At 47.2% G+C, this 19,858-nt stretch overlaps 1 protein-coding gene across 4 annotated transcripts in view; it reads left to right on the top strand.

The window, feature by feature from the left end:
- SLC25A22 (solute carrier family 25 member 22) overlaps positions 1–19,858 on the top strand; it is an 87,477-nt gene that overhangs the window by 19,080 nt on the left and 48,539 nt on the right. The window contains exon 1 of one of the 4 annotated variants that reach the window (XM_067540534.1): positions 16,977–17,081. The exons of the other annotated variants lie outside the window; for them this stretch is intronic. The gene's annotated coding sequence lies outside the window, so the exon portion shown is untranslated. Of the gene's footprint in view, positions 1–16,976; positions 17,082–19,858 lie in introns of those variants that run through there. 4 annotated transcript variants of the gene reach the window in all.

Here is a 19,858-nt window from a genome sequence, read left to right as displayed (position 1 = left end):
GAATCCAGAATCAATCGGATTTGCATAGTTAGTCTTGGAAATACCAACGGTTGGCATAGAGATAGTATCCATAGGCCTCCCCTGAGTAACCGCTAACATCATTAGGGAGAAAGTAGCCAATGTGTCGCTGTTTGAAATGCAATTAGCTAGGGGCCGTTGTGTTGTGTTTGTAGGTAGTGGAAGCACACGGTGGAGATGGGAGGAGAACGGTGCGGTTTGTGATGTTGGAGGAGAGCAGATATGCACATGTACCCATGAAACAAAGGGATTGGCTGGTCCATTGTGCCATCCTGTATCCCCACCCCTGCAGCTGGATTTTCTATTCAAGGCTAGAGCACCTGTGGCCCCTTCTGAGAGGCGAGGCACACTGAGACTGCCGTATTGGATCAAACCAGTGTCCTATCTAGTCCAGTATTCCTCTCCATCGGTGGGGAGTGCCAGCTGTTTCAGAGAAAGATGCAGTTCACGGTCATGCGGTAACCTGCCCTTTAGGGAAAGTTTCTTCCCAACACCCAATTGCTAGAGGCTGATGCAAGAGGCTTTATACTCTCTGAAAACTGTTGGTTGAGTTTCCTTAAGCCTTATTGTTGTAGCTCTGGATGCCCTTGTTATCCATATCAGTGTCCAGTTCTTCTCTGAATCCTGCTGAACTCTTGGCTTCAAAGACATCTTGTGGCAGTGAGTTCTGCAGGCTAATCATGTGTTTGCTGCCTTTTCAGGAGGACTGTTGGAGGCAGCTGTCATTCTCTGCTGCACCCTGCAGTGGGAAATGCAGAGCCAATGGGCTCTGTCTCTGGATTTCCATTTGTAAGTCCTTTTTGCTCATGGCCCAGAGTCCAGGTTCTGATCCACAATACAGAATTAGTGTTACATCTTCAGCTGGAGCTATTTATATCCTACAGCCTGGATCTATATGGGCGTTCTCATGTTTACTCCTAGTAGTTTCTCTAAAATAAAAAATGTAAACTTCAGCAAAAAAAAAATCTGTCCTTAGTCACATCAGATAATTTTTTCCTTCAAGTTTCTTTAGATTTAGTTCATAATGAGGCTCCTTGAAACCTCCTCACCCCCCAGGAGGAGGAGGAAAGCAGGAACTGGATCTGAAAGGCTGTCCTGCCTCAGGGCTTGTCTGCACTTAAAATGCTGCAGCGATGCTGCTCTAGTGTTTCAGTGAAGATGCTGCCTATGCTGACGAAGGTTAGGTCAATGGGAGAATTCTCCTAGCACTGTCTACACCGGGGGTCAGGTCAGTTTAACTGCATCGCTCAGAGGGTGTGGATTTTCTCCTAGCACTGTCTGAGGGACTTAGAGGGTGTGGATTTTTCACTGATGGACTTGCTTAGTGTAGACCAGGCCTCAGTCTCGCATTCAGGGGTACTTTGTATTGACTTCAGTGGGCCTTGGAACAGGCCTGCTCTTTGGAAAGCAGATTATGCAAACTAAGGCTGCCCCCTCAGGCCTGGTCTGATGGAGGGAGAGCAGGTTGGGAAAGGACCCCACTCCCTGCTGTCTCTCCGTGTGGGAAGGAACAAGGGAAATCTTGGGGAAGCCTCTCTCTCTCTCTTTCTCTCCTCCTTGAGATGAGGTGGGAGACAGCACTACTTTTGCTGTACTGTCCTCACGTGTATAGTGTTTTCCCTCTTAGGAGTTGTCCTCACAGGAAACTTAAACCGGGATAATTATGCTGATATAGTTAAACCTCTGTCATTAGATCAGTGCAACTCCCCAGCTTGTCACTCATATTCCAGAATAAAAGTGGCGGGTTTTCTGGGTTAGCATAAAACCTCTTCCAAAGCCACATAAGCTAAACCAGAAAATAAAATAAAGCCCTTTTCTGCTGGAGTAAGTGTCTACGTGGGAAGTTATCCCAGTATGACTATAATGGTTTACCTTAAACCAGTATAACCACCCATGTAGACAAGCCTTTAATCACAGTGTGCAGTCAATGGGAGAGCTCCCTCTGAGCTCCAGGCCACAAAGAACAGCACTGTCTGAATGTGATGGGAAGATTTTGTTCTCCCAGAGGCTCTCTCTGTATGATGACTGCTGGGTTAGCATATAAATCTAGTTGCATACCACTCAAAAGGGCAGTTATTTTAACAGAGGATCTTTTTCCCCTCCTCTGTCCACATCCCTCTCTCTAGAGAGACACCCGATTGATCTAGGGGGCCACCATTTGCTTCCAAGAATTGTCTGGCAAAGTCACAGGCAGGTGACTTCTGAGCCGCCTTCTGCAAGAGCTGAATGCAAAATGTTGTAGGCCCTATATAAACCATGGCTATTTTTCTTTCATATTTCTTGGTAAGCAATGGTGACTTTTAAACAAAGAGCACACCAGATAAGTATTTAAGGTCAGAGGATGTCTCCCCACCAGATCTTAACTGCTTTAAGATTGGTTAAAACTAAGGGCTTGTCTACACTTGAAACGCTGCAGTAGCAGCGCTGCAGTGCTTCAGTGTAGAGCGACGGGAAAGGTTCTCCCATGAGCATAAGTAATCCACCTTCCCGAGAGGAATTCTTCCATCCACCCAGCGCTGTCCACACTGGAGGTCCTCATCTTGACTACGGTGCGCAGGGGTGTGGATCGTGGGATGCAGCTGTGACCTTGCACCACAATGTTAGGATTTTGCAAGGCAGGCCACAAACGTAAAGGTCCTTGATCTGTTGCCCTGTAAGCGCATGGTCACATGTCCCCTGTGTAGCTTGCCAGAGAAGGTCATATTGGGTCGGTATGGAAATTGCCTTTTTTCATGAATTTACTGCGTCATACAAGTGCCCATGGAACTGTCATGTTTGGGTTTTTTTTATGGGAGATGGCCAGCACTTTTTCTCCAAGATGCTTTGCGATTCCTGTGCTCTGTTCCGACTCAAGAGTTGGTGCGGTTGTTTTTCAGGCCTATGAAGTGTCAGTTCGGTGCATAAGCAGGGGCCTGTGGCAAAGGAAGAAAATGAGGAGGCTCTCTCGCTCCATTCAGTCTCTCAAGCCCTTAGGGACTGTGTGAACTCATGCATTCTTTAGGGAGTGTGCTGTGTACGCATATCCTTGGAGATGTGAAGAAATACAACCAGCCTCCTCTTCTCTCACCTCCCCCTGGTGTGTGTGCAATGGTGGAGAGGGAGGAAGATAGCACTTGACAAATATAGCCGTGGTGTGAGCAGAGCTGTCAGAAACATTTCTATCTAGTGGTACTAGAGTTCAGGGATTTGGTTACCTCTGTGTGTGAGAGAAAAAAGGCTCCCTCTGATACCTGCTGGGTATTGCCTGCTTTTCCTGCTGGAGCAGATGGGGGAGCCAGGCCTGTGCTCAGGAAATCCTGGTCTTTTTTTTCAAGCCTAGAAGGCTAATATAAAAATTAACTCCTTCTCCCTCCTACATAGAATCATAGAGTTGGAAGGGACCTCAGGAAGTCATCTAGTCCAACCCCCTGCTCAAAGCAGGACCAACCTCAGCTATATCATCCCAGCCAGGGCTTTGTCAAGCCTCAGCTTAAAAACCTCTAGGGATGGAGATTCCACCACCTCCCTAGGTAACCCATTCCAGTGCTTCACCACCCTCCTAGTGAAAAACTTTTTCCTAATGTCCAACCTAGACCTCCCCCACTGCAACTTGAGACCGTTGCTCCTTGTTCTGTCATCTGCCACCACTGAGAACAGCCTAGCCCCATCCTCCCTGGAATCCCCTTTCAGGTAGTTAAAGGCTGCTATCAAATCCCCCCTCATTCTTCTCTTCTGCAGACTAAACAAGCCTAGTTCCTTCAGCCTCTCCTCATAAGTCTTTTGCTCCAGCCCCCTAATCATTTTTGTTGCCCTCCGCTGGACTCTCTCCAACTTCTCCACATCCTTTTTGTAGTGGGGGGCCCAAAACTGGACACAATACTCCAAATGCGGCCTCACCAATGCCGAATAGAGGGGAATGATCACTTCCCGCGACCTGCTGGCAATGCTCCTACTAATGCAGCCCAATGTGCTATTAGCCTTCTTGGCAACCAGGGCACACTGCTGACTCATATTCAGCTTCTTATCCACTGTAACCCCCGGTCCTTTTCTGCAGAGCTGCTGCCTAGCTCATCGGTCTCCAGTCTATAGCTGTGCATGGGATTCTTCCGTTCTAAGTGCAGGACTCTGAACTTGTCCGTGTTGAACCTCATCAGATTTCTTTTGGCCCAATCCTCCAGTTTGTTTAGGTCCTTCTGTATCCTATCCCTACCTTCCAGGGTATCTACCACTCCCCCCAGCTTAGTGTCATCTGCAAACTTGCTGAGGGTGCAATCTACCCCATCTTCTAGATCATTAATGAAGATGTTGAACAAAACCGGCCCCAGGACCAACCCCTGGGGCACTCCGCTTGTGACCGGTTGCCAGCTAGACATGGAGCCATTGATCACTACTCGTTGAGCCCTATGCTCTAGCCAGTTCTCCATCCATTTTATAGTCCATTCATCCAACCCATACTTCTTTAACTTGCTGATAAGAATACTGTGAGAGACAATATCAAAAGCTTTGCTAAAGTCAAGGTATACCACATCCACCGCCTTCCCTACATATACACATTCCCATGTGGGCACATGAACCGAGGTTCGAAATCCCCATAAATAGTAGGGTTCAGTATAGGGGATTGGGATCTTTGATCAAGGTCAGTCTGTGTCAGCATCAGGCCCCCTCCTGTTGTATGGTATCCAACCCCTGAGACTCAGACAGGTGATCAGCAGCTGGCTGCTCCATGCAGGACTCCAAGGGACACCTGGACTCAGTACTGCAGCTTGGTATGGTGGCAGCTTCCAATGGACTCTTTTTAAAAATTCTCTCCTCATGCAGTCACCATTGCTGAACGTCTCCCAGAGCCCCACAGGACCCTCTGCCTTCCCCATCTGATAACCTTGCCAGGTCCCCCGGTGCTTCCGTTTCCCTCTCCTTTATACAATGTAAAGGTGAAAGCTGAAGTGTCTAGGGCACTTCTGGGACTTGAGTACACGTGTAGCATTGGGGCTGACTGTACCATGGCTGAGGAGTTGAGGGAAGAATATCTGGATTAACTCATTAGTGATCCGAAACTGTTTTGTGACTCCCTTCTATCCCTAAACTGCCAACAAAATGACCCGCACCCCAAAAATCCCGCACCCCAAGCAGAGTTTTGATGCTGAAAATGGAGAAGAGCCAGAGACCCCTTAAGCGCACAAGGGACTTGGCTGTTGATTAAACATGGCAGATGCTCAGATACTGCCCCAGTATAAAACCCTAAGGTAGATAATAAACTGCCATGAACTCTCTAGCTGGAGTGCACTAAAGAAGTGCAAACTACTAGCATTATTCTGCTCATCCATACACACCCTGTTATGCTGATTGAAGATTGGGACCTCCCCCAAATTGATGGTGTTGATTTAAAAAACAAAACAAAACAGAAAAACCTAAATGCATCTAGGCTGCTGCTTCTCAATCCTGGGATGGGGTTTTCAAAAGCACCCAAATTATTTAGGAACACAAGTCCCACTGCCTTTCAAATTGCTGTTGCGTAGACACCCGGGGTGGGATTTCAGGGTTAGGGTCCCCCTAGGCTTTAGTTAGACTGCTTTAGCTCCTATAGGCATTGTCTAAACTAGGATTAAAAGATATGAGAGTTGCCAAATTAACCAGTTTAGCAGGTGCTCAAATACAATTGCTTTGTCTTGTCTAGGGTTTTGGAGGGTGTTGGCTAGAGTGAGCTAGGTAACTTGATCTCATCTCAGACCTTTCAATCCTAGTCTAGACAAAGCTGTTTCACTTTTGTGCGGTTCCTTATGGAAGAGCCTGGATACCACTCACAACTGAGTTTATTCTGCCCTTTTCCCTAGGGCACACTGGGCTTGTTTGGATTAATGCAATTAGTACATGTTTTATTAGATCAGTAAAGCGCAAAGAACGTGTGTGTCTTAGTAGCCAGGTTAAGCAGACCCTATTAACTAACAACAAATATCCTCTTCACTGCTTGGCGGCAGTGCACACCAGTTGTGCTTGCCAGACATCTAGGTGGTGACTCCGGATCATCAAGATTTGAAGTGGGCTGGGCTGTGGGCGGGTGTGAACAGAATTTGTGAGTCTGGTGAAAATACCAGCATGTGCAGGACGCTTTAGTGGGAATTTGCCGAATAACTAATTCACAAGATATTTCCGGTATCACCTTCAATATATAGTCATAGACTTGCAAGCCAGAAGGAACCAATATGATCATCTCGTCCTTCTGCAGAACAGAGGCCACAGAGAAAGAAATAAAGAAATCATGTGGGCTTTTAAAAACTTTGAACTAAAGAGTTGAATCTTGTGCTGACAGGGGGAACTCGCACTAGATTAGATAATGTCTTTTTCTATTTCTAATTTAGATGAGTCTATGCAAAGGTTCATGGGTTTATTGTAAGGGCCACAGTGAGGCTATGCCTTTGCTAGAAATGTTACAGCAGCACAGGTGCCACATAGTTTAGACACTGCAGTGATGAAAGGGGTTCTTCCATCCTTGTAGTAAGCCCACCTCTCCGAGGGTTTCTTCTGTCGACTTACCACTGTCTACGCTGGGGTTTAGGTTGGTTTAACTGTGTTGCTCGGGTGAGTGATGGAGCTGGATCTACCAACTTTTTAGCGTAAACCAGGCCTGAGCTGTCAAAGTAGCCAAAAGGGTGGGCAGATTAGTGGAGGAGTTGGCTCACTAGCATTTAGTAGTACACAGAGGGGTGGGGCAGAAAAAATGGAGAGCGGACCCATCCCTTTTACCCCTAAAAGGAAATAGATGTGTGTTCAGTTGGGTCAAATAGAGGAACATTGTTCTATTCCACTGCAGTGAAATCTCATCAGGGGTGTGTGTGTGTGGAGGGGTGCTAGGCTGCAGCAGATGCAGTAGCTGAGTGTCAGAGCTCCTGCTGTCTGATTCGTAGCCCTGGAATATTTGTAGCAGCGGCAGAGGCTATTTCTGGCACTTGGCATTTCTGCCAAAAGGGACAATGTAAGGGGGAAAAACTTTTTAAAAGATGGAAAATAGATTTAAAAAAAAAAAAAAGCCTTATGCCAGACTGTAAACATCATTGTGGGCAAATGTTGGTGTTTGGGAGATCGTTGGACAAGGGCTCAGTGTGTGAGCTTCCTTTTTACAGCTCTAGCTGCAGTGTTCCGAGCTATCCCAGTTCTGCTTCTGCCCCTGCAGAATCCCATCTCAGTCCTGCCCCCTTCCACAGCTCTGCCAGTGTCCCTTTCGCCCAGCCCTGCAGAATCCCCTGCTATCCCAGCCCAGGGTCCTTCCTGCAGCTCTGCCAAAGCACCCCGATGCTGATCTAAAGCACGCTCAGCCATCCCAGTCCAGCCCCCCTCCTCCTGCTCTGCCAATGGACCTCAACTCTGGCCAGCAGCACCCACTGCTAATCTAGCCATAATCCTCTCCTGACTCAGGATTGCCAGTTGTGTGCTTATGTCCAGTAGGGCCTAAAATGGGGTCTGATGCTCAGACTGCAGAGGTAAAAGGCTGGTTGGTGCATTGAGCCAGTGCATCTCTCGGACCACCGTGGAAGCTTGCTTGAAAGCATGAAGCACTGAGAAACCGTTCTGAGGGCATTGGGCGCTGTTCCTGATGGGATGATGCAGGGATCCCTGCCAGAAGAGAATTGTATTCTTCTCGACAAGGCCTCTGAAGCCCTGTTTTTGGAGTACAGCAGCCTGTTCTGAGCCAGGATCCTTATTTTATCACTAACGGGGAATGAATGGAGCCTTTCACTCCTGGATATGTCAGCTGGGTGGCAGGGCTTGCTTCAGCAGGTTCTCACTGAATAATGAACTGCAATGTGACCCTCTCTTTATACCAGGCTTCTTGGATTTTTAATGACTTGCTTTTACATCTTGATTGTACTAAACCATTGAGGAAATTTTTTCTGGCTCTCATGCCCCTGCTCTTTGTGTACCTCTCCCGGTAGCCCCTTGTCTATCTTTTGACACCCACAAGAATCTGAATAAATGGCCTGAGCCACTCACTCTCCATCTGTGCCAAACCCTTCCTAAAGGAGCGAGTTAAAGGCTCCCGCTCAGCTGGTGTGTCGATGTCTCTCCATTTTGGGTTTGACTCTCCATGGTCTGTCAGACCCTCTCAGAATATTGAAAAAGAGATCCCCTTTCTGACAAGCTGTGTTTTCTCCATTTTGCAAACTTCAGTTTCTCTGTTAACCTGCCCCCTTCCTCCGTCAGCTTCTCATAAATCTCAAGCCAAGATGGTTCTCGTTTGTTTAGCTCCTATCTTGTGTACTGGGACAACACTGGAAATGAGGTTGGTTCTGCTCCCTCTGCTGGATTATCAGGCACAAAATAATGTAGGACCTATATAAACTTTGGCTACGTTTTTAAAAAATTTCATCTCTTGGCAACAATAGTGAATTAAATATATTTACGTTTTTAATTTGGCTGCCAAGAAATGCAAAAGTAATACGTATTTGAAAATTTGCAATCCAGAGGACTTTCCTTACTATTCCTAACTGCTTTAAGGTTGGTTTAAAACTAAATGCGGGGCTTCAACTTCTGGTGCTGTGTTACAGCTCTGACCTTGCATCACAGTGTGACTGAGGATTTTGCAAGAAGAATCACACGTGAAATGTCCTGCTGGCACTGTAACCCCATGGCCACGGGTGTCATTTCTAGCTTGCCTGCAAATCACATGGAGTCAATATTGGAATTGCCTTTGTACTCAAATGGCACAATCCTGCTGTCTATAGTTCTAAGAAATATTCTTTGTATTACAGCAGCACCAGAGACCCCAACCAAGATCATGGTCCCATTGTACTAGGTGTTGTATGTACATATAATAAAGGACCATCTGTGCCCTGAAGAGTTTTCACCTTTTGTCTTGTCTATTTAGGCTGTGAGTAGAACAAGAAGCATGGAGAGGTGAAATGACGTGCCCAAGGTCACACAGCATGTCGTTGGCAGAGCAAGGAATAAACCCCAGGTCTCCAGAGACTTGGTCTATTGTCTTATCCATTGGACAAAACCGCCTCTCCAAGAATTTGAATGGTTTTTAATGGGAACTGGTGGGAGCTGGCATGGGTTCTTTAAGATTCTTCACAAGCCTAGTGACATTTCTTTTTTTGCAAGAGATGCTGTGGATATTTTTACACCTGTCATGCCTTGCTGATCTGAGTGAAAATGCTTTGATTTGTAAGGGAGCATTTAAAATGTCTCCCTTTTACGCAGCAGAATTCTGCTCTGCAGTTCAGTGAGACCTTCACGGTCTCGCTCATACTTTTGAAAACTCCCTCCATTAAAATTCTCACAGCTTGACAACCCTGATTTCTGTATCTTTCTGGTGTCCTAGACCGTGCCTATGCTAGCGAATATCCCTGACGTAGTAACTGGCGTAACTGCATGGGTGCTGACCACTCGAGGTGTTGATAAGAACAAACTGGGATTTGCAGCAGTAAAATAGGGGGAGACGGCGTTGTCTGTGCATAAGCTTGACTGCGGGACTTCCATGAGTTCTCATAGACCCCTGATTTCAAGGTTCTGGTCTCAGCTCCGTTACTGGCCAGCTGGGTGACCTAGGTGAGTCACGTCCCCTTTGGATGCCTGTTTCTTTTCCCACCCTTCATTATGTAGAGTATAAGCTCTTCAGGTCAGGGGGACTCTCTCTCGCTATGGGTCTGTACAGCACCTAATGGGCTCTGATCTCAGCTGGGGCCTCTAAGCACTACTGTAATACCAATAATTATACTTCAGTTTACATGCAGGTACACGAATTTCTGGCTTCTGATTACTGGATTGGAGCTATTTCCCAGCGCAGACAAGATTTTCAGGGTGTAGCTGGAGTTCATTTCAGGTCAATGCAGACCTGCCTTTTGCCTTTGGTCCTTCAGTCTGAGGGTCTGCCTGTCCTGCAGTCACAGGGAGTGATTGCGGCTTGAGCTGACATACCTGAGCTAGCTTTTATCCGTCTAACTCGCGTCCTGGAGCAAAGAAGCCGTGGCAGTGCGGGCTAGTCCCATGAGTGATTACCCAGGGTTCCGGGTGGCTTTCTACAGCCTGGGCTGAAACTTGCGCTGCTGTGACTTCACTGTTCTGTGACCCAGGCTAGTCATTAGCTTTGTCAGCTCGAGCTGCAGTTAAGCCCTGTGATTGCAACATAGACACACCCTGAGCCTAACCAGCCTGCAGTTGCATGGCTGATTGGACGTCTTTACAGGCCCTGCTACGCACTCCTGTTAGCCATTCTGGAGTGTGGCTGGCCTGAAAGTGACTCTTCTGCACTGGAAGCAGTGTGGTGACCTCCTCTGAACTGGACTCCTCTTCCATGAGGTGCTGCTCGCTGGACACTGATTCAGATGAACCAGCAGAAGGGATTGTACTGACCGATGGAGAAGTCCCAACAGGGCCCCACGTATGGAGCAACAGGAGAGAAAAGTGCACATCAAAGAACACCTCCCTTCTGAGTCTAAGCAGCCACTGCTTATCCTCACTTCTTCTTCTCCCTGTGCTGGGGTGAGTGGCTTATGGAGAGCATGGCTCAGTCTTGTCCATAAAAAGAGACAGTCCCACCAATTAAGCAGAAACATGTTTGTTTTTCATAGGGGCTTTTGGGACAGTTTTTCTCCAAGGTGCTAGACAGCCTCAACTCACCGTGAAGGTGCTCAGTGGCTGTGCGGATAGATGCCTGTAGAAGAACCTGGGGAGTCGGGGCTCTCTCTACCCTGTGTAGGGGGTGCCGAGCAGTTTGCAAGAGATGGTTTTGCTAGTAGTCTGGGTCTTACATTGGGCTGACCTAAAGGATCTCCCTCCTGCAATGCAGAACTTAGTTAAGTTGTAAGCTCTTTGGCTCATGGATTTTTGTCCTGTTTGTACAGCGCCTAGCACAGTGGGGTCATAGCCCATGGCTTGGGCTGCTAAGTGCTACCATGGTACAAATAATACAAGTAGCAGAAGTTACGTGAGCCCATGCCCCTGTCTGGAATCTCTGTTTGCCTTGTTCGTGGCAGAAATGTCAGAGAGAAAATGGCTTTCTTGGTTTCCTGTTAGAGAGGAAGATTACAGCTCCGGGGGGTTGGGATTGTGGGGGAATTTGGAACACATTCACAAAATGGGCTCTGGAGATATTTGCCAGCCATTGGCTCCTTGGATCACGCAGAAGGAGGAAGAGTGATCCAGTTTAAAGATTGTCCCCCTCCGATGTTGCTGGTACTTGGCGCTATCACAGCACTTTCCCTCTCAATGTCTTCTGACAGCTGATCACCATGTTCTGAGCAGGGTAGAGAACCTGGTAGGTGAAATTGTCAGTTTATTAACCAGTTAAGTGCCACTTACAGGAGAATTATTCTGTTTTCATTACCCTCATAGCTCATTTCATCCAGGAGGTCTCAATGCATTATACATTTCCATGAATTAAGCCTCTCAGCACCCTTATGAGGAAAGAATTCTTCTCCCCATTTTATAGATGGGGAAACAAGAGACACAGAGACCAAGATTTTCAAAAGTGACTAGTGATTTTTTTGGACTGCCTCAATTTTTGAGAGCCCAACTTGAGATGCCTTAAAGGGGGCCTGATCTTCAGAGAGTGCGGGTGCTCAGCAAATCACAACTCCATCTTTAAAATCTTGTGTAGGGAGGTGAAGGGACTTGCCTGAGGTCACACAGTGAGTCAGTGGCAGAGCTGGGATTAGAATTCAGCCATTCCAGCTGCCAGTCATGTGCTCTAGCCACTGGTTTTACATGCTCGCTCGGACATTCTGGCATGTCTGTGAAGCATGAACTGTGTTGAGTCTGCACAGCTGAATGCCTTTATAATGTGCAGGTTCTCAACCTGGGGGTCGTGACCTTCCCCCCAGGGGGCACATGGCCACACTTTTTTATGACTAGATGGTGGGTGGGTCCTTGAGACTTTTTTTTTTTTTTATTGTAACACAGGGTCACCGCATGGAAAAGGTTGAAGGCGCCTGAGATAACAGGCCTGTTTCGAGACGCTTGGGGGATGTGGCAGCGGGAGATGTGCGCAGTTTGACCTGCTGTTCTGCAAGTCTCCAGCCTACTGCCAGGGCAGGTTTGCTGTCAGAAGGCCATATCTGGCTTGAGATTGAAGGGCAGCCCGCACCTGTGCGAGGTTACAGCCTAAGGGGATCACCCTTTTAAACCACAGGGAAGAGAAAAGCCCTGTGAAGTAGCTGAGGGAGAGAACTGAGCTACAGAGTTGCTGCTGTTCTATGGGCAGGATGTGGTAGGAATGCCTTCCTTCCTTGCAGGGCTAGGGAGCCTGCCTGCTGTGGACTGGGGGGCAGCAGTGGCATCCCAGCAGAGGCCTTCCTGTGGCTTCACTGCCCCCTCTTGCCCAGCAGCCAATTGGAAAGCTGCTTGGCCTGACCGCCTCCCCCCCTCCCCCACACACTCCCTACCTTCAGGGACTTTGGTCTGGTCTGCCTGAGAGCAAAGCTGGGGGGAAGGGGAAGAGATTCCTTCCCTGCTTTCTGCTTAAAGGCACAGTCTGTGCAGATGGCAGAGATGCCCAGCCCCTAAGCTTTGTGCTTCTGAGGCCAGGTGATGAGTTCAGATCTGTAACCCTGACAGGCTTTTATTTTTGGCAGCATTCTGTGTTTGCGATGTAGAGAGGTGCCACTGTGTAATGCAAGGGGACAATGCCATCAAGTAATTCGGGGGGGGGCATTGATATTTTATTATTGAAGTACCAGTGGCGTGCCAAGCGCTGTGTACAACTCAGACGGTCCCTGCTTGAAAGAGCCTACAGTCTGAAAGGTCGATGGAGAGCAGAAAGGACATATAGATGAGGTCATTTCATTTTTTCAAGTATTATGAGAGAGCAGTGCCTGATTCACCAGGAGCCCCTGGGGAAGATTTCTCAGCACCAATACACAGTGACATATGGCAGGAGGCTAGACGGCTTCTCTCTGGAAATGTTCATTTACATTCCCAAAATGTCATTGCAGCAACTGAGTTGTTGCTGTACTATTAGTGATGCTTGGCAGGGTGCATGCTGCTCAGTGTTGTTGGGAAAGTGTTTGTTTTAATATGTAAACTACACTAACTGATACAGTGTGGGAATAGTGATGTGGTTACTTATCCTAACTGCAGACTTGGGATGGATTGAGAGGCATCAAATGGGGGAGTCAAATGCCTCCAATCCCCAAGCACTGTGTAGGTTAACACAGTACCCTGGAGTAGTGGCTCTCAACCAGGGGTACACATACCCCTGGGGGAACACAGAGGTCTTCCAGGGAATACATCAACTCATGTAAGTATTTGCCTACAGCAGGCTACATAAAAAGCACTAGTGAAGTCAGTACAAAACTAAAATTTCATGCAGACAGAGTTGTTTATACTGCTCTTACACTGAAATGTAAGTACAATATTTATATTCCAATTGATTTTATTGTATAATTGTATGATAAAAATGAAAAAGTCAGCACTTTTCCAGTATTAGTGCGCTGGGACACGCCTGTATTTTTATGTCTGATTTTGTAAGCAAGTAGTTTTTAAGTGAGGTGAAACTTGGGGAGTACACAAGACAAATCAGACTCCTGAAAGGGATACAGTAGTCTGGAAAGGTTGAGAGCCACTGCCCTGCAGGACATCCTTGCTTGGATAAATGGTGTGAGAGGTGTGGGGGTGGGCAGGCAGGGGATTGGTGGTGCCTGATATAATTAAGTTTAGTGCTGTTAGAGATGCTGTCCTAATGGCCCTGGAGACTGAAGGCCTTTCTTTGACCATAGCAGAAGCATCAGCAAAGTAAGAATCCCCCCAGATGTTCCCTGCAGGGAGGCAGGATGCTAGGGGTAGCCCTGAGCTAGAAGGTTGTCTTCCAGGGTGAGAGCAGAATTGGCCTCTCTGCATAGACCGCTTACAGTGGTGCTGGTTATACTCAGCAGACTTGTTCTCGGAGCTGGGCTGAGATCACCACCTCTGCAGGCCTGGGCCACAGTCCTGTTGTGTGTAAAATCTTCCCTTATCCTCCCTGTGCCAGGCTCCATCTCCTCTTCCCCACAGCCTCTCTCTGAATCTGAGCTCTGCTTCCTGGGATTGTCGTCTCCTACTTGGAAAGCGGGTTTGTCTCTGTTCATAAGCTGCAGTCCCAGTGATCTGGACCTGGTTTGGACTAGTTCAGCTATCGGATTGCTAGTCCTTTCCTGACATTCTGTTTAGTGTCTGCTCGTACTGTACCAATTACTGGGTGTCATCACTGATCAAAAAGACACATCAGCTGAGTGTGCTCAGTGGGCTAGTGGCCTTGCAAGAAATAGCTGCAAAACTTGTCTTGAGTAGCCAGTGAAAATGAGGCTGGCCTCCTCCTAGTCCCAGTCTTTGCACATCACAAAACAATTTTCAAATAAAGTAGCAAGATAGGAAGAGTCTGCACTCAGGTGGCCCAAAGACTGAGGCTATGGCTACAGTACAGCTTAAGTCGACATAGAATCATAGAATATTAGAGTTGGAAGGGACCTCAGGAGGTCATCTAGTCCAACCCCCTGCTCAAAGCAGGACTAACCTCAGCTATATCATCCCAACCAGGGCTTTGTCAAGCCTCAGCTTAAAAACCTGTAAGGATGGAGATTCCACCACCTCCCTAGGTAACCCATTCCAATGCTTCACCACCCTCCTAGTAAAAAACTTTTCCTAATGTCCAACCTAGACCTCCCCCTGCAACTTGAGACCGTTGCTCCTTGTTCTGTCATCTGCCACCACCGAGAACAGCCTAGCCCCATCCTCCCTGGAACCCCCTTTCAGGTAGTTAAAAGCCGCTATCAAATCCCCCCTCACTCTTCTCTTTTGCAGACTAAACAAGCCCAGTTCCCTCAGCTTCTCCTCATAAGTCCTGTGCTCCAGCCCCCTAATCATTTTGGTTGCCCTCCGCTGCACTCTCTCCAAATTGTCCACATCTTTTTTGTAGTGGGGGGCCCAAAACTGGACACAGTATTCTAAATGCGGCCTCACCAATGCCGAATAGAGGGGAATAATCACTTCCCGTGACCTGCTGGCAATGCCCCTCCTAATGCAGCCCAATATTCCATTAGCCTTCTTGACAACCAGGGCACACTGCTGACTCATATCCAGCTTTTTATCCACCGTTACCCCCAGGTCCTTTTCTGCAGAGCTGCTGCCCAGCTCGTCGGTCCCCAGTCTATAGCTGTGCATGGGATTCTTCCTTCCTAAGTGGAGGACTCTGCACTTGTCCTTGTTGAACCTCATTAGATTTCTTTTGGCCCAATCCTCCAGTTTGTTTAGGTCACTCTGTATCCTATCCCTACCCTCCAGGGTATCTACCACTCCCCCCAGCTTAGTGTCGTCCACAAACTTGCTGAGGGTGCAATCTACCCCATCCTCCAGATCATTAATAAAGATGTTGAACAAAACCGGCCCCAGGACAGACCCCTGGGGAACTCCACTTGTGACCGGTTGCCAGCTAGACATGGAGCCATTGATCACTACACGTTGCGCCCTATGCTCTAGCCAGTTCTCTATCCATTTTATAGTCCATTCATCCAACCCATACTTCTTTAACTTGCTGATAAGAATACTGTGCGAGACAGTATCAAAAGCTTTGCTAAAGTCAAGGTATATCACATCCACCGCCTTCCCTACATCCACAGAGCCAGTCACCTCATCATAGAAAGCAATCAGGTTGGTCAGGCATGACTTTCCCTTGGTGAATCCGTGTTGACTGTTCCTGATCACCTTCCTCTCCTCCAAGTGCCTTAAAATGGATTCCTTAAGGACCTGCTCCATGACAAACAATTTTCAAATAAAGTAGCAAGATAGGAAGAGTCTGCACTCAGGTGGCCCAAAGACTGAGGCTATGGCTACAGTACAGCTTAAGTCGACATAACTTCTATGTTGCTCGGAGTGTGATTTAGCCACTCCCCTGAGCGACATAATTTACGCTGATTTAAGTGCCGGGGTGGACAGCGCAGTGTCGACAGGAGAGCTTCTGAAGATTAGGCTGTGGTTGGAATCATCTTGTGCTGGGAATAGGTGTGAAGGTGGGCTTCCTTGGTTTAAAAACTGGCTCTGGGGGTTAGTCACATGTTTGGGGGCCAGGCTGTGCGGAAGAGACCTGGGTGACAAGTGCAGGTTTTGCTGATCTCTTCTGCAAAAGTGGCATCTCGCCCAGGTGAGACAGCTGTCTCCAGAGAATGACTGTCTGCTGGCCTCCTCAGAGCGCAAAGGTGGATCAGATGATGCCCTACTGCAAAGGGGTGACCCCGGCAGGATTCTGGGGCTCTCCGCAATACTGTCTTAGTGTCCAGGTGTATGTCCCTTGAGCAGCATTGGTGGGTGAAGGTAGCTTCAGCCAGATCAGCTGATCTGTGCCCTGCACTTTGAATGGGAGTTTTCCAAACTTGGCAAATCTACTGACCCTGGAGGGAATTGAGCAGATGGGTCTGAAGGAGAGCTGAAAGTTTGCAACTGCAGCACTTCCCTCACTCTAACTGGAAACGTTCAATGGGTTTGGGGAGCCCCCAAGTCTTCATTCGATACAAGTGCGTTTCACCTGAATCCATGCCTGATCAGCATTCTAGTTGAAGTAGAGGGGCATGGCCTGATGGCAGGACCAGGGGACTGAGGGTTAGGAACTGCTGTGTGCTAACTCCATGCCTTGTGCATGTTACTCAATCCCTGCCACCTCATTTTACCCCTGGGGACAATGATCCTTATTGACCTCCCTCCGAGGGCTGTGGTGAGAATCAGATTGCTAGGGCTTGCTTTGAATGGGACATGCACTACACCAGCCTCAAGTGTCTTTCATCATCTAGTCAGGTCAACCAAAGTACTTGAGGGTCCCAGCAAACGCCTGCCATTCCTGTTCCTCCCCCTTGCTTCTCTGCTCTCCCCATGCAGCAGTCTGTTTGCACAAAGAGCATTTGCACACACACAGCATGGACTGTGATTCTCTGATAAAGCACTTTCCTTCACGTGATAAAGTGAGGGGAAACAAAGGTTAATAACCAGCCAGGTGCACAGGGATACGCTTGCACCAAAGGGGTCAGAGATACTAAGGTTGCAGTCCCTGAAGAAAACTGCTTGTCCGTTGGAAGGGGTAAAATTTGATGCAAGGGGACTCAGTTGTGGGCAGTACGTCAGAGATTAAAGTAAGTGTGTGTGTGTTTGTGTGTGTGTGTGTGTTTGGGGGTGGTATGAGAGAGATCTATTAATTTCTCTTCTGTGAATATTTCCTCCTTGGCAGACTGCATGGAGGAACACATTGGCATTTGAAGCTCCCTGGGTTTGTGTTGTGGTGCTATCTGATGGAGCCAGGTGTGGTAGTTTCATCTCTTTGGGGTTGTTTCGGGGAGCTAGGCATTGGAAAGGCAGGTTAAGGGTGGGGCACTGTGCTAGAGAGTGAATGTAGTTTGAGGTGTGGGTGGGGGAGGGGGTGGCAGAATGAGATTGAAGTGTCTTTTTAAATTGGTTTTGTTCAATTTGTGTAACTGCCCCTCTCAATAAGAAATGCAAAGGGAGTTGTTTTTAGCTGTAATACAAAGCTTTGATCTGATCCAACACAGCCAACACAGGATATGGGGCTCACAAGCTTCAGTTTCCCTGGAGATTTCCGTAGCTTTGTCAGAATTTTATTACCAAAGAAGAGCCATACTGGGTCAGATCAGTGATCCATCTAGCTCAGTATCCTGTCTGCCGACAGTGGCCAGTGCCAGGTGCTTCAGAGGGAATGAACAGAACAGGTAATCATCAAGTGATCCATTCTGTCGGCCATTCCCAGCCTCTGGCAAACAGCAATCCCTGCCTATCCTGGCTAATAGCTATTGATGGACCAATCCTCCATGAAATTATCTAGTTCTTCTTTTGAACCCCATTATAGTCTTCACAATATCCTCTGGCAAGGAGTTCCACAGGTTGACTGTGCATTGTGTGAAGAAATACTTCTTTTTGTTCGTTTTAAACCTGCTGCCTATTAATTTCATTTGGTGACCCCTAGTTTTTGTGTTATGAGAAAGTGAAAAAGGAAGTGTTATTTACTCTTTCTCCACACCAGTCATGATTTTATAGACCTCTGTCATGTCCCCCCCTTAGTTGTCTTTTTTCCAAGATTAAAAGTCCTAATTTTATTGATCTCTTCTCATATGGAAGCTTTTCCACACCCTTAATCATAACATTGCCTTTTTCTGTTCCTTTTCCCATTCTAATATACCAGTTTTTGAGATGGGGCAACCAGATCTGCACACAGTATTCGAGATATGAGCATACCATGGATTTGTAAAGAGGCAGTATGATATTTTTCTGTCGTCTTATCTGTCCCTTTCCTAATGATTCCTAACATTCTGTTAGTTTTTTTTGACTGCCGCTGCACATTGATTGGGTGTTTTCAGAAAACTATTCACAATGACTCCAAGATCTCTTTCTTGAGTGGTAACAGCTAACTTAGACCCCATCATTTTATATGTATAGTTGGGATTATGTTTTCCCATGTGCATTACTTTGCATTTATCAACATTGAATTTCATCTTCCATTTTGTTGCCCAGTCACTCAGTTTTGTGAGATCCCTTTTTAACTCTTCACAGTCTGCTTTGGACTTAAGTATCTTGAATAGTTTTGTATCATCTGCAAATTTTGCCCTCTCACTGTTTACCCCTTTTTCTAGATCATTTATGAATATGTTGAACAGTACTGGTCCCAGTACAGACCCCTGGGGGACACCACTATTTACCTCTCTCCAATCAGAAAACTGGCCATTTATTCCTACCCTTTGTTTCCTATCTTTTAACCAGTTACTGATCCAGGAGAGAACCTTCCCTCTTATCCCATGACAGCTTACTTTGCTTAAGAGCCTTTGGTGAAGGACCTTGTCAAAGGCTTTCTGAAAATCTAAGTACACTATATCCACTGGATCACCCTTGTCCACATGCTTGTTGACTCCCTCAAATAATTCTAGTAGATTGATGCAGCATGATTTCCCTTTACAAAACCATGTTGACTCTTTCCGCAACAAATTGTATTAATCTATTCTTGGCATTTCCTTGGGAGGGAAGAAAGACAATGCACTCGGCAGCTCTGATTTCCCTCACCGACATCACTGAAATTAGTGGGAATGGCTACAGAAAGTGAGAGAGAAGGTGGGGGAAGAGATAATTTAATCTTTGGAATGTGAGTCTTGTCTACACTAGGACTTTGACCAGAGGTGCAGCTTCACCAGGGCAAATCCTTTATGTAGACATGATTTTGCCAATCCAGTGTGACTTGTAATAGTACGGTTTACTCTGGTTTGAAACCAATACAAATGAGCTGTATGCTGGGAGTTTGCCCTGATGCAGCTACACCAGGGATTAAAAAACCAGTGTGGCTAAGGGCTATTGAAAAGCTGTGGGAACAGAAAGCTGCAGAGGCATTCACTAGGGTCCCCAGTACTCCAGAGGTGTATAACCTGTGTCCTAGAGTCTGAGCCTGGGCTGTTGTGACCACTTGCCCTTCCAGATTGCTAAGTGGCTGTGGGTTTAGCTGGTGGAACTGGGGTCTGGTGAGATGGGACTGCTGTCCTGAGGTGGTTCTGGTTTGGAAAAGATTGAGAACCACTGATGTAGACTAGTACTGGGCCCAGCACGGTTAATATGGATTATAGCATTAACCACTTGCAGGCATTTATAAAACAGGCAGATGTCTATAATCTGCAGCATTGGCTGTAATGCAGCATATCTACCCTTAATGAGCACGCCATTAATATGCTCTGTCCCATGGTCCTTCCCTAGGATTCACTGCTTAGAACTTCAGAGCTTCCTCAAACAATGAAGGATGTGCATGTCATGCTAAAACTAATCTGTTCCATCATTTTAATAAACATAAAAGGGATATCCCGGTGCGTGGAAAATGGGGCGTTAGTCCGTGCCTGGCTGCATTAACAACATGCTAGGCAAA

Source organism: Emydura macquarii, unplaced genomic scaffold, assembly GCF_026122565.2.
Source record: "Emydura macquarii macquarii isolate MOO-44397 ecotype Brisbane River unplaced genomic scaffold, CSIRO-AGI_Emac_v2 contig_587, whole genome shotgun sequence".
Classification (NCBI taxonomy): domain Eukaryota; kingdom Metazoa; phylum Chordata; order Testudines; family Chelidae; genus Emydura; species Emydura macquarii.
This window is presented reverse-complemented; position numbering and strand designations above follow the sequence as displayed.